Source organism: Equus quagga, chromosome 5, assembly GCF_021613505.1.
Source record: "Equus quagga isolate Etosha38 chromosome 5, UCLA_HA_Equagga_1.0, whole genome shotgun sequence".
Taxonomy (NCBI): domain Eukaryota; kingdom Metazoa; phylum Chordata; class Mammalia; order Perissodactyla; family Equidae; genus Equus; species Equus quagga.
This window is the reverse complement of record NC_060271.1, coordinates 11,552,068-11,564,836: the sequence shown is the minus strand read 5'-3', so window position 1 is coordinate 11,564,836 and position 12,769 is coordinate 11,552,068. Positions and strand designations below refer to the sequence as shown.

The 12,769-nt window shown below is 36.9% G+C and overlaps 1 pseudogene; it reads left to right on the top strand.

Moving 5' to 3' along the window:
• LOC124239207 (cytochrome P450 4B1-like) overlaps positions 1–12,769 on the top strand; it is a 94,996-nt pseudogene that overhangs the window by 73,169 nt on the left and 9,058 nt on the right.

Sequence of the window (12,769 nt, the reverse complement as noted above, 5' to 3'; positions counted from 1 at the left end):
AAAACAATTGGACTTAATAGGCATGTATAGATCACTTCATCCTGAAAGAGCTGAATACACATTCTTCTCAAGTGCACATGGAACATTCTCTAAGATAGACCATATGTTGGGAAACAAGACAAGCCTCTACAAATTTAAAAAAATTGAAATAACAACAAGCATCTTCTCAGATCATAGTGCTATAAGGCTAGAAATTAATTACAAGAAAAAAGCTGAGAAAGGCACAAAGATGTGGAGACTAAACAACACACTACTGAACAAGCAATGGATCATTGAAGAAATTAAAGAAGAAATCAAAAAATACCTGGAAACAAATGAAAATGATAGGATGCCATACCAACTCATATGGGATACAGCAAAAGCTGTATTAAGAGGAAAATTCATCGCAATACAGGCACATCTTAACAAACAAGAAAAATCCCAAATAAGCAACCTGAAAGCATACCTAACTGAACTAGAGAAAAAAGAACAAATGAAGCCCGAAGGCAGCAGAAGGAGAGAAATAATAAAAATCGGAGCAGAAATAAATACTATTGAAACGAAAAAGGCAGTAGAAAGGATCAATGAGACAAAGAGCTGGTTTTTTGAGAAGATAAATAAAATTGACAAACCACTAGCCAGACTTATAAAGAAAAAAAGGGAGAAAGCTCAAATAAACAAAATCAGAAATGAGCGAGGAGAAATAACAACAGACTCTGCAGAAATACAACAGATTATAAGAGAATACTACAAAAAACTATATGCCAACAGAATGGATAACCTAGAGGAAATGGATAAATTCTTGGACTCCTACAGTCTCCCAAAGCTCACTCAAGAAGAGGCAGACAATTTGAACAGACCAATCACAAGGAAAGAGATTGAAACAGCAATCAAAAACATCCCAAAGAATAAGACCCCAGGACCAGATGGCTTTCCTGGGGAATTCTACCAAACTTTCAGAGAGGATTTAATACCCATCCTTTTCAAGCTATTCCAAAAAATTAGGGAAGATGGAACACTTCCTAACACATTCTATGAGGCCAACATCACGCTGATACCAAAACCTGACAAGGACACCACGAAAAAAGAGAACTACAGGCCAATATCACTGATGAACATAGATGCAAAAATTCTAAACAAAATTTTGGCAACCAGAATTCAGCAATTCATCAAAAGAATCATACATCAGGATCAGCTGGGATTCATACCAGGGACACAGGGATGGTTCAACATCCGCAAATCAATCAAAGTGATACACCACATCAACAAACTGAGGAATAAAAACCACATGATCATCTCAATAGATGCAGAGAAGGCATTTGACAAGATCCAACAGACATTTATGATAAAAACTCTGAACAAAATGGGCATAGAAGGAAACTACCTCAACATAATAAAGGCCATATATGACAAACCCATAGCCAACATCATACTCAATGGGCAAAAACTGAACCCCATCCCCCTGAAAACAGGAACGAGACAAGGATGCCCTCTATCACCACTCTTATTTAACATAGTACTGGAGGTCCTGGCCAGAGCAATCAGGCAAGATAAAGGAATAAAAGGAATCCAAATAGGGAGGGAAGAAGTGAAACTCTCGCTGTTTGCAGACGACATGATCTTATATATAGAAAACCCCAAAGAATCCACTGGAAAACTGTTAGAAGTAATCAACAACTGCAGCAAAGTTGCAGGGTATAAAATCAATTTGCATAAATCAGTAGCATTTCTATACTCCAGTAATGAACCAACAGAAAAAGAACTCAAGAATACAATACCATTCACAGTCGCAACAAAAAGAATAAAATACCTTGGGGTAAATTTAACTAAGGAAGTGAAGGACCTATATAATGAAAATTACAAGGCCTTTCTGAGAGAATTGGATGACGACATAAGGAGATGGAAAGACATTCCATGTACATGGATTGGAAGAATAAACATAGTTAAAATGTCCATTCTACCTAAAGCAATCTACAGATTCAACGCCATCCCAATCAGAATCCCAATGACATTCTTTACAGAATTAGAACAAAGAATCCTAAAATTCATATGGGGCAACAAAAGACCCCAAATTGCTAAAGCAATCCTGAGAAAAAAGAACAAAACGGGAGGCATCACAATCCCTGACTTCGAAACATACTACAAAGCTACAGTAATCAAAACAGCATGGTACTGGTACAAAAACAGGTGCACAGATCAATGGAACAGAATTGAAAGCCCAGAAATAAAACCACACATCTATGGACAGCTTATCTTTGACAAAGGAGCTGAGGGCATACAATGGAGGAAAGAAAGTCTTTTCAACAAATGGTGCTGGGAAAACTGGAAAGCCACATGTAAAAGAATGAAAATTGACCATTCTTTTTCACCATTCACCAAAATAAACTCAAAATGGATCAAAGACCTAAAGGTGAGACCTGAAACCATAAGGCTTCTGGAAGAAAACGTAGGCAGTACACTCTTTGACATCAGTATTAAAAGGATCTTTTCGGACACCATGCCTTCTCAGAGAAGGGAAACAATAGAAAGAATAAACAAATGGGACCTCATCAGATTAAAGAGCTTCTTCAAGGCAAATGAAAACAGGATTGAAACAAAAAAACAACCCACTAACTGGGAAAAAATATTTGCAAGTCATATATCTGACAAAGGCGTAATATCCTTAATATATAAAGAACTCTCACAACTCAACCACAAAACATCAAACAACCCAATCAAAAAATGGGCTGGCGACATGAACAGACATTTCTCCAAAGAAGATATACTGATGGCCAATAGGCACGTGAAAAGATGATCATCATCGCTGATCATCAGGGAAAGGCAAATCAACACTACACTAAGATATCACCTTACACCCGTTAGAATGACAATAATATCTAAAACTAATAGCAACAAATGTTGGAGAGGATGCGGAGAAAAAGGAACCCTCATACACTGCTGGTGGGAATGCAAACTGGTGCAGCCACTATGGAAAACAGTATGGAGATTCCTCAAAAAACTAAAAATAGAACTACCATACGATCCAGCCATCCCACTACTGGGTATTTATCCAAAGAGCCTGAAGTCAGCAATCCCAAAAGTCCCCCAATGTTTATTGCAGCACTGTTTACAATAGCCAAGACGTGGAAGCAACCTAAGTGCCCATCAACAGACGAATGGATAAAGAAGATGTGGTACATATATACAATGGAATACTACTCAGCTGCAAAACAGAACAAAATCATTCCATTTGCAATAACATGGATGGACCTTGAGAGAATTATGTTAAGTGAAATAAGCCAGCGAGAGCAGGACAATCTGTGTATGACTCCACTCATATGAGGAATTTAAAATTATGGACTAAGAACAGTTTAGTGGATACCAGGGGAAAGGTGGGGTGGGGGGTGGGCACAAAGGGTGAAGTGGTGCACCTACAACATGACTGACAAACATTAATGTACAACTGAAATTTCACAAGATTGTAACCTATCAATAACTCAATTTAAAAAAAAAGTGAGCAGAGGATCTGAATAGACTTTTTTCCAAAGAAGACATACAGATGGCCAAGAAATACATGAAAAGGTCATCAACATCACTAATTATCAGAGAAATACAAATCAAAGCCACAATGAGATATCACCTCACACCTGTTAGAATGGAGATGACCAAAAAGACAAGAAAATAAGTGTTGGCAAGGATTTGGAGAACTCTTGTGCAGTGTTGGTGGGAATGTAAATTGGTGCAACAACTATGGAAAACAGGATAGAGGTTTCTCGAAAAATTAAAAATAGAGCTACCATGTAATCCAGCAATTCCACTTTTGGATATTTATTCAAGGGAAACAAAAACACTACCTTGAAAATATGCAAGTACTCCCATGTTCATTGCAACATTATTCACAATAGCCAAGATATGGAAACAACCTAAGTGTCCATCAACAGATGAACAGATAAAGAAAATGTGACATATATATATAGGAATATTATAATATATAATATAATATACAGGAATATATATAATTTATTATTATTCAGTAATAAAGAAGAAAGAAATCTTGCCATTTGCAACAACATGGATGGACCTTGAAAGCATTATGCTAAGTGAAATAACTCAGACAGAGAAAGACAAATATCATACAACCTCACTTATATGTGGAACCTAAAAATCCAAAAAAAACTGAGCTCAGAGATACAGAGAACAAATTGGTGGTTGCCAGAGGTGGGTGGATGGAATGGGTGAAGGGAGTCAAATGGTACAAATTTTCAGTTATAAAATAAATAAATCATGTGTGTGTCATGTACAGCATGATGACTATAGTTATCAATACTGTACCACATATTTGAAAGACAGAAAGAAAGTAGATCTTAAAAGTTTTCATCCCAAGAAAAAGAAATTTTAGTGGGCCAGCCCCGGTGGCCTAATGATTAAGTTCAGCCTGCTCCACATCAGCGGCCCAGGTGTGATTCCTGGGCATGGACCTACACCACTCATCAGTCAGTGGCCATGCTGTGGCAGTGCCTCACCTACAAAAAGAGGAAGATTGGCAGCAGATGTTAGCTCAGGATGAATCTTCCTCAGCAAAAAAGAGAAAAGTTAACTATGTATGGTGACAGATGTTAACTAGACTTATTATGGTGATCATTTTGCCATATATACAAATATTGCATTATTGTGTTGTAACCTGAAACTAATATAATGTTATACATCAATTATATGTCAGTTTAAAAAAAGAAAAAAATTGTTGCTTTCTCAATCTCCTATCAACTAGGCTTAATAATCATAACTATTGGCATAAATCAGTCATACCTAGTATTTAAAAATAACTGTACATGAGCATTCTTTAAAGCTATATTATTCTTATGCTCTAGATCCATTATTCAAAATTTAAATGATGAGCATGAACTTCAAAATCTAAGATCATTTAAGCTCTGGCTTTTGCTACATCTTCCCTAAATATTGGAAGCCTAGAACTATCAGATATACCATTCCTGACAGGCTTCTATTCTAAAGAAATGAAAACAGAATTAAGGCCAACTTTTCAAAAGTGCTTTATATTAGATCAATGAAGTAATCTTAATCTAAATAATAAACATCAGCCCTGCCCCAAAATTGGGCTTATTAAATTGGGAGAACCTGGTAATTGTGTAAAACTTAAACCTTTGTAATCAGACATGCACCTCTTCTTCTTGACAATATGTTCATTATTAATAACATATCATTAGTTATTCCTATTTAATTAGCCATAGCATTCTTAATATAGTTGTATAAAAAGTTTTAGGTATACACAACTTCAAAAAGGAATTAATGCTACTGACCCTTATAATCTACTATAACCAATTGCCAAAGCCATAAAACTATTTTTAAAGAATCATTATAACTGTGAACTTCCTCTTTATCAATATCACTGCATGAATTCTATTGTTTATCTTAATATTAACACTACAATTCCCTTACCTATTCCATATCCACTATTTAAGATAAACTTAGGGATAGTGTTTATTCTGTCAATATCGAGCTGGCTGTATACTCCATCCTAAGATCAGGAGGAGCTTCACATTCAAAATATGTCTTAAATTGGTACATTAGGAGCAGCTGCACAGTTTCATATGAAGTAAATTAGCAATCATCTTATTATCAGTTACATTAGTAAGTGGGTTATTTACACTATTTAGCTTTACCATTACTCAAGAATGTTTATGATCAATTTTCCCATCATGGCCACTTACAATAATGAGATTTATTTCAACTTTAAAAGAAACTAGTTGATCTCCCTTTGACTTAATTGAAGGGGAATCAGAGCTTTAATCTGACTTTCATGTTAAACATGCAGCTGGACTATTTGCCTGTTCTTCTTAGCTGAATATGCTAATATCATCATGATAAATACTCCAAGAGAAATTTAATTTTTAGGAGAATTTCATAACGTTTATATTCCAGACATTTACATAATTGTTTTTATTTTATTCTATTTTGAGGAAGATTAACCTTGAGCTAACATCTACACCAATCCCCCTCTTTTTGCTGAGGAAGACTGGCCGTGAGCTAACACCCATGCCCATCTTCCTCTACTTCATATGTGGGATGGCTACCACAGCATGGCTTGACAAGTGGTGCATAGGTGCACGCCCGGGATCTGAACCTACGGACCCCGGGCCACAAAAGTGGACCATGCACATTTAACCACTGAGCCACCGGGCTGGCCCCTGATTTTATTTTTAAGACTTTACTGTTAACAATTCTATTTGTATGTAACCTACTATTTCATTATGGCCATCTCATACATTTCCCATGAAAGGATTTTTTGGCCCTAACCTTAGCCCTACGTATGTGACATGTTTCAAGCTGCATTATATTATCACAATCCCACCACAATCACAAAAAAAGAGTTATTCTAGTTTTACACCAATGGCATTTAGGTGACATTTTGGGCATGAGTTAATGCCGTAAACGGTTGAGGCTTTCGGAATGTTGAAATGGGGTGAACGTATTTTGCATGAGGGCAGAACATAAATCTTTGAGTGTCACAGGGCAGACTATAGTAGGCTGAATAATGACCTCTAAAGACCTAATCCTGAGAATCTGTAAGTTTACATTATTTGGGAAAAGGGCCTTGGCAGATGTGATAACTTAAAGATCTTGTGCTGGGGAAATTATCCTGGGTTATCAAGCTGGGCCCTAAATGCAGAGAGAGATTTGACACACACAGAGGAGAAGACAGCATGAAGATGGAGCAGAGGGAGATCTGAGATGCTGACCTTAAAGACTGGGGAGATGCAGCCATAAGCCAACGATGCTGACAGCGGCAGGAAATGGATTCTCCAGTAGAGCCTCTGGAGGGAGCATAGCCCCACTGACACTAGTTTTGGTCCAGGATACTGATTTCAGACTTCAGGCCTCCAGAACTGTGGGAGGATAAATTTCTATTTTAAATGACCATGTTTGCGGTGATTTGTTACAACAGCCTTAGAATTTTTGTACCAGAGGTGGGGATGTTGCTGTAACAAATATCTAAAAGTGTGGAAGTGGCTTTGAAGTTGAATAATAAGTAGAGGCTGGAAGAATTTTGAAGGACACAATAGAAAAAGCCTAGACTGCCTTAAACATATTATTGTAGAAATATGAACATCAAAGATGCTTTGGTGAGGATTCAGACAGAAGTGTGAAGCATGGAAAGAAATGCTTATATTATCTTAGAGAATATACATATCATCATAACAGAAGGTTGGTAGAAATGTAAACATTAAGGGCACCTCTGATGATGGTTCAGAAGGAAATGAGGAACATGCTACGGGAAACTGGAGAAAAGCAAACCTTGTTGTATAGAGGCAGGAAACTTAGCTGAATTATGTCTTACAGTTGTGTGGGAAGAAGAACTCATAAGCAATGAGCTTGGATATTTAGCTGATGAGATTTCCAAGCAAAGTGTTGAAGATAACACATTCAGCATTTTGATTTGGGAGATTATCCTGGATTATCAAAGTGGGCCTTAAGTGAAATCATTTGTATCCTGATAAGAGCAACAGAGGGAGATTTGACACATACACGGGGAAGGCCGCATGAAGACAGAGTGGAGAGAGATTTGAAGATGCTGACTTTGAAGAATGGAGATATGTGACTATAAGACAAGGAATTCCAGCAGCCACCAGAAGCTGGAAGGATCAGGCAATAAATTCACCCTAGATTCCAGAGAAAGTAGGGCCCTGCCAATACTTTGATTTTGAACCAGGAATACTTATTTCAGACTATGGCCTCCAGAATTATGAGAGATTAAATTCATATTGTTCTAAGCTAGCAGATTTCTGGTAAATTGTTAAAGTTGCCCCAGGAAACTAATATAGGTGGGCTAATAATCCTTTCTCTGAATACCTATAGAATTATTCATTCATTTGCTCATTCATTCACTCAAAAATATCTTTTGAGCTCACAGTTTAGTGCCTGAAGACAGACAAATAAATTAGTACAAAAAATATGATAAAGGATGTACTGAAGGAATGAACAGTAGGCTTAGGGCACCCACAAAAAGAAAGAATAAACAAATAAAGAGATCTTGAAGGATGGATAGAGCAGCATTGGCAAATACCAGAAAAAGGAAAGAGGGCTGGCAAATCCATGGATGTCATACACGAAAAGCAAGGGATGGGGCCACGTTCATCTTTAGCTCATTACTTCTTTCACTTTTTTGTGGTTAACTCATTCAAAGTCATGTCCAAGGCCCATAATTCAGAAGGTAAAATACAATATATTTCAGAAAGAATTCCTCGGAAGGCAGCTTTCCAAGGGGACCTATTTCCTCTGGACCTGCTCCCTCAACCATCTATCCTGGACCCTGAACACCTTTCTCCTTTGCCCTACCTTATGACAGGTGAGTCATCACACAACCGATGGGGCCAGAGTCTTATCTTTATTCCCTAAATCCTGGATTCCTGTTCAAAGCCCAGGGCACACAACCACTTACATCCAATCCTGCCACCCTTCCCCTAGTTCTGTGGTAACTTTGCACCCCCTCACCCCAGCCACAGGGACTCTTGGGCCCTGACTCTTTCCCTTACTTGGCTCAGCACCAGCTTTTCACCAACACCACCTGGGCCAGTAGTGGAGAGGGATTTGGAGTCAGAGAGCCTGGGTTTGAATTCTGGTCGTAACTCTTTCTTTCCCTCCCTGAGTCCTCACTTTCTTCTGCATAGTTGGGCTCATAATGCTTGGTAATAGCTAACATTTAGAGAGAACTTGCTATGTTCCAGGCACTGAGCAAAGAACTTCATATGTTTTCTCCCACAACAACCCTACACAACAGATTTTTTTTAAAAATCCCCGACTCTTGGTGAGCAAACTGAGGCCCAAATAACTTTCCAGGGATCATCTCCTGTTTGCTCTGTTTTATCCAGTGTTTCCAAGCAGCAGGAGAATGTTCCAGGTTGTCAGCTCCGCATATTGGCCTAAATGCAAATCTCACTCTCCAGGGCTCTTGTGACAAAGTGTCAGGTAAACCATGTGGCTAGATGTAGCAGCCATTGAAAATGATGTTTATGGAGGATTTTTAATGATATGGGAGAAGCTTAAAACAAAGTGACCAAACGGGGCTGGCCCCGTGGCCGAGTGGTTAAGTTCGCGCGCTCTGCTACAGGTGGCCCAGTGTTTCATTGGTTCAAATCCTGGGGGCGGACATGGCACTGCTCATCAAACCACGCTGAGGCAGTGTCCCACATGCCACAACTAGAAGGACCCACAATGAAGAATATACAACTATGTACTGGGGGGCTTTGGGGAGAAAAAGGAAAAAAAATAAAATCTTTAGAAAAAAAAACAACAAAGTGACCAAAGCAGAATGTACAACTGTGTGTAGAGTATGAGCTGAACTCTTAGAAAGTTGTGCTGGCCGTGGTCAACAGTTATTAACCAGTAAATATCTTTCCCATTCATTTGCCATCCATACACCCAAACCAAGGACTCCTTGCAGGTGGTAACTAGGCCTTCTGTGTCCTTATGCTCCCACAGCATGGAACACAGGACTGTGCCTACTGTGGTGCCACGAAATCCTTACTGATCTGATGGCTGAAGGAAGGAGGGAATGAGAAAGACTTTGGACTGGTTAGATCACCATCTTCAAGAGACCGGGGTCAGTTTTGATGCCACATTTTAAAAGGAAATTCATGTTCTTATTCCTGGATGGTTCCTGGTTCAGTTCATAGGCACCAGAAAGGCAAAGGAGGGGGCCAGTCAATCCCCAAGCTAGCAGCTTGAAGAGATTACTCCTGTGGGTCGATCACGCAGGCACTTCCTGTTTTCTGAGTTTGATAAAATTGGGTTTGATACTGATGCAAATTATCACATTGTGTTTAATTTTACTCCTCTTCGAGGACTGCATCTCCCAGGTAGGAGCCCCCTTATTTAAAAAAAAAAGCCTTATTGAGATACAATTTATGTACAATTCAATTCATTCATTACATCAATGGTTATTGGCATATTACATTCTTATTTTGTTTTAATTAGTATAATATATATAACATAAAATGTGCTGCTTTAACCATTTTTAAGTATACAATTCAGTGGCATTAATTACGTTCACTTTTCTATAGCCATCAGCACTACCCATTTCCAAAATTTTTGCGCTTCCCATTCTGCCTTCCCACAGCTATTGGTAATGTCTAATCTACTTTCTGTTACGAATTTTCCTTTTCTAAATTCCACATATAAATGGATCATGCAATATTTTTCCTTTTGTTTCCGGCTTCTTTCACTTAGCACAATGATTTCAAGTTTTATCCATGTTGTGGCATGTATCAGAACATCGCTCCTTTTTATGACTGATTAATATGTCATTGTAGGTATATACCACATTTTGTGTACACTTGCATCTATTGATGGTTACTTGGGTTTATTGTACCTTTTGTCTATTTTGAGTAAGGTACAATGAACATTGCCCTGCAACTATCTGTTTGAGTCCTTGTTTTGAATCCCTCTGAGTATATACCTAGGATTGGAATCACTGCATCACATAATTCTATGTTTAGCTTTTTAAGAAACTGCCAAACTGTTTTCCATAGTGGCTGCACCATTTCATATTTACCAGTAATGCAAAAGAGGCCCAATTTCTCCACATTCTGCCCAAGATTTGTTTTTTTCCATTTCTTTTTTTAAAAAAATAATTATAGCCACACCACTTCGCTGTGAAGTGGTACCTCATTGTGGTTTTAATTTACATTTCCCTAATGACTAATGATGTTAAGCATCTTTTTGTGTGCTTTTTGCCATTTCCAAATGGCAATTTGGAGAAGTGTCTTTGGAGATGTGTCTATCAAAGTCCCTTGCTATTTTTGAGTGGGTTGTTGATTTTTTATTGTTGAGTTGTAGGGTTCTTTTTAATTCTGATATGATTTGTGAATATTTTTTCCTATTCTGTGGGCTGTGTTTTAACTCTTTGATCCATTTTATGTTCCTTTTTCTATATGGTGGAACATAGGGTCCAACTTCATTCTTCTGCCTGTGAATATCCAATTTTCCCAGAGCCAATTGTTGAAAAGACTGTTTTTCACTCATTGAATTGTCTTGGCACCCTTGTTGAATATCAATTGACTATATATGGGAGGGTTTATTTCTGGATTGTCTATTCTTTCTTTTTGTCTATATGTCTATCCTTATGCCATTATCACTGTGGTTGGATTACTATAGCTTTGTAATTTGTTACACATTTATTCTCTTTTAAGTTAGTTTTGATTCTTTGGAGCCCCTTGAGATTCCATAAAAATTTTGGGATGGATTTTTCTATTTCTGTAAAAATGTTATTGGAGTTTTGATAGAGATTGTATTGAATTTGTAGATCGCTTTCAGTAGTACTGTCATCTTAATATTAAGTACTTCAATCTGTTAACATAGATGTCCTTCCATTAATTTGTTCTTCTTTAATTTATTTCAGCAATGTTTTATGATTTTTAGTGTACAAGTCTTTCACCTCTTTGTTTAAATTTATTGTTAAGTATTTTTTGATGCTATTGTAAATGGATTTTTAAATTTTTTTTCAGATTGTTCTTTGCAAGTATACAGAAATACAACTAACTTTTGTGTCTTGATTTTATATCCTGCAATTTGGCTGAATTTGTTTATTAGCTCTAAAACTTCTTGTTGATTCATTAGGGTTTTCTACATGTAAGATCATATCATCTGCAAACACAGATAATTTTAATTCTTCCTTTCCAATTTGGATGCTTTTAATTTCTTTTTCTTGCCTAGTTGCTCTGGCTAAATCTTCCAGTACTACATTGAATAGAAGTCATGAAAGCACAGTATCTTTGTTTTTCCTGATCTTAGCAAAAAGCTTTCAATCTTTCACCATTGAGTATGTTGTTATTTGTTGGTTTTTCATAAAAAGCCTTTAGCATTTTGAGGAAGTTCCCTTCCTTTTCTAGTTAATTGAGTGTCGTATAATGAATGGATGTTGGATTTTGTAAAATAATTTTTCTGCATCAGTTGAAATGATCATATGTTTTTCTCCTTACTTCTTTATTATGGTGTATTACAGTTATTGAATTTTGTATCTTCAACCACACTTCCATTCTGGGAATAAATCCCACACAGTCAAATTGTAAAATCCTCTTACTATGATGCTGAATTTGGTCTGCTAGTATTCTGTTAAGGATTTTTGCATCTATATTCATAAGGAATATTGACCTGTATCTTTCTTTCCTTGTAGTTTTGACATCAAGTTAATGTTTGCTTCATGGAATGAGTAAGGAACTACTCTTTCCTCTTCAACTTTTTGGAAGATTTTGAGAAGAACTGGTGTTAATTCTTCGTTAAATATTTGATATAATTCACCAGTGAAGACGTCTTGTCTGGGCTTTTCTTACTTGGGAGGTTTTTGATTACTGATTCAAAATCATGGTAGTCACAACTATATTCAGGTTTTCTATTTCTTAATCCAGTTTGGTAGATTGTGCTTTTGGGAGTTTGTCAATTTCATCTAGGTTATCTAATGTTTTAGTATACAACCGTTCATAGTATTCCTTACAATCCTTTTTAGTTCTGTAAAATCAATAGTAATGTCCCCACTTTCCTTTATGATTTTGTAACTTGAATCATCTCTTTTTTTTAGTTGATTTAGCTTAAGGTTTCACATCTTGTTGATCTCTTCAAAGAGCCAATTTTTGCTTTTGTTGCTTTTTCTCTATTGTCTTTTTAATCTCTACTTTATTTATCTCCCCTCTAGCCATCATTATTTCTTTCCCTCTGTTAACTTTGGGTTTAGCTTTTTCTAATTCCTTAAGGTGTACAGTTACATTATCGATTTGAGGTCTTTCCTCTTTTTTTAAAAGTA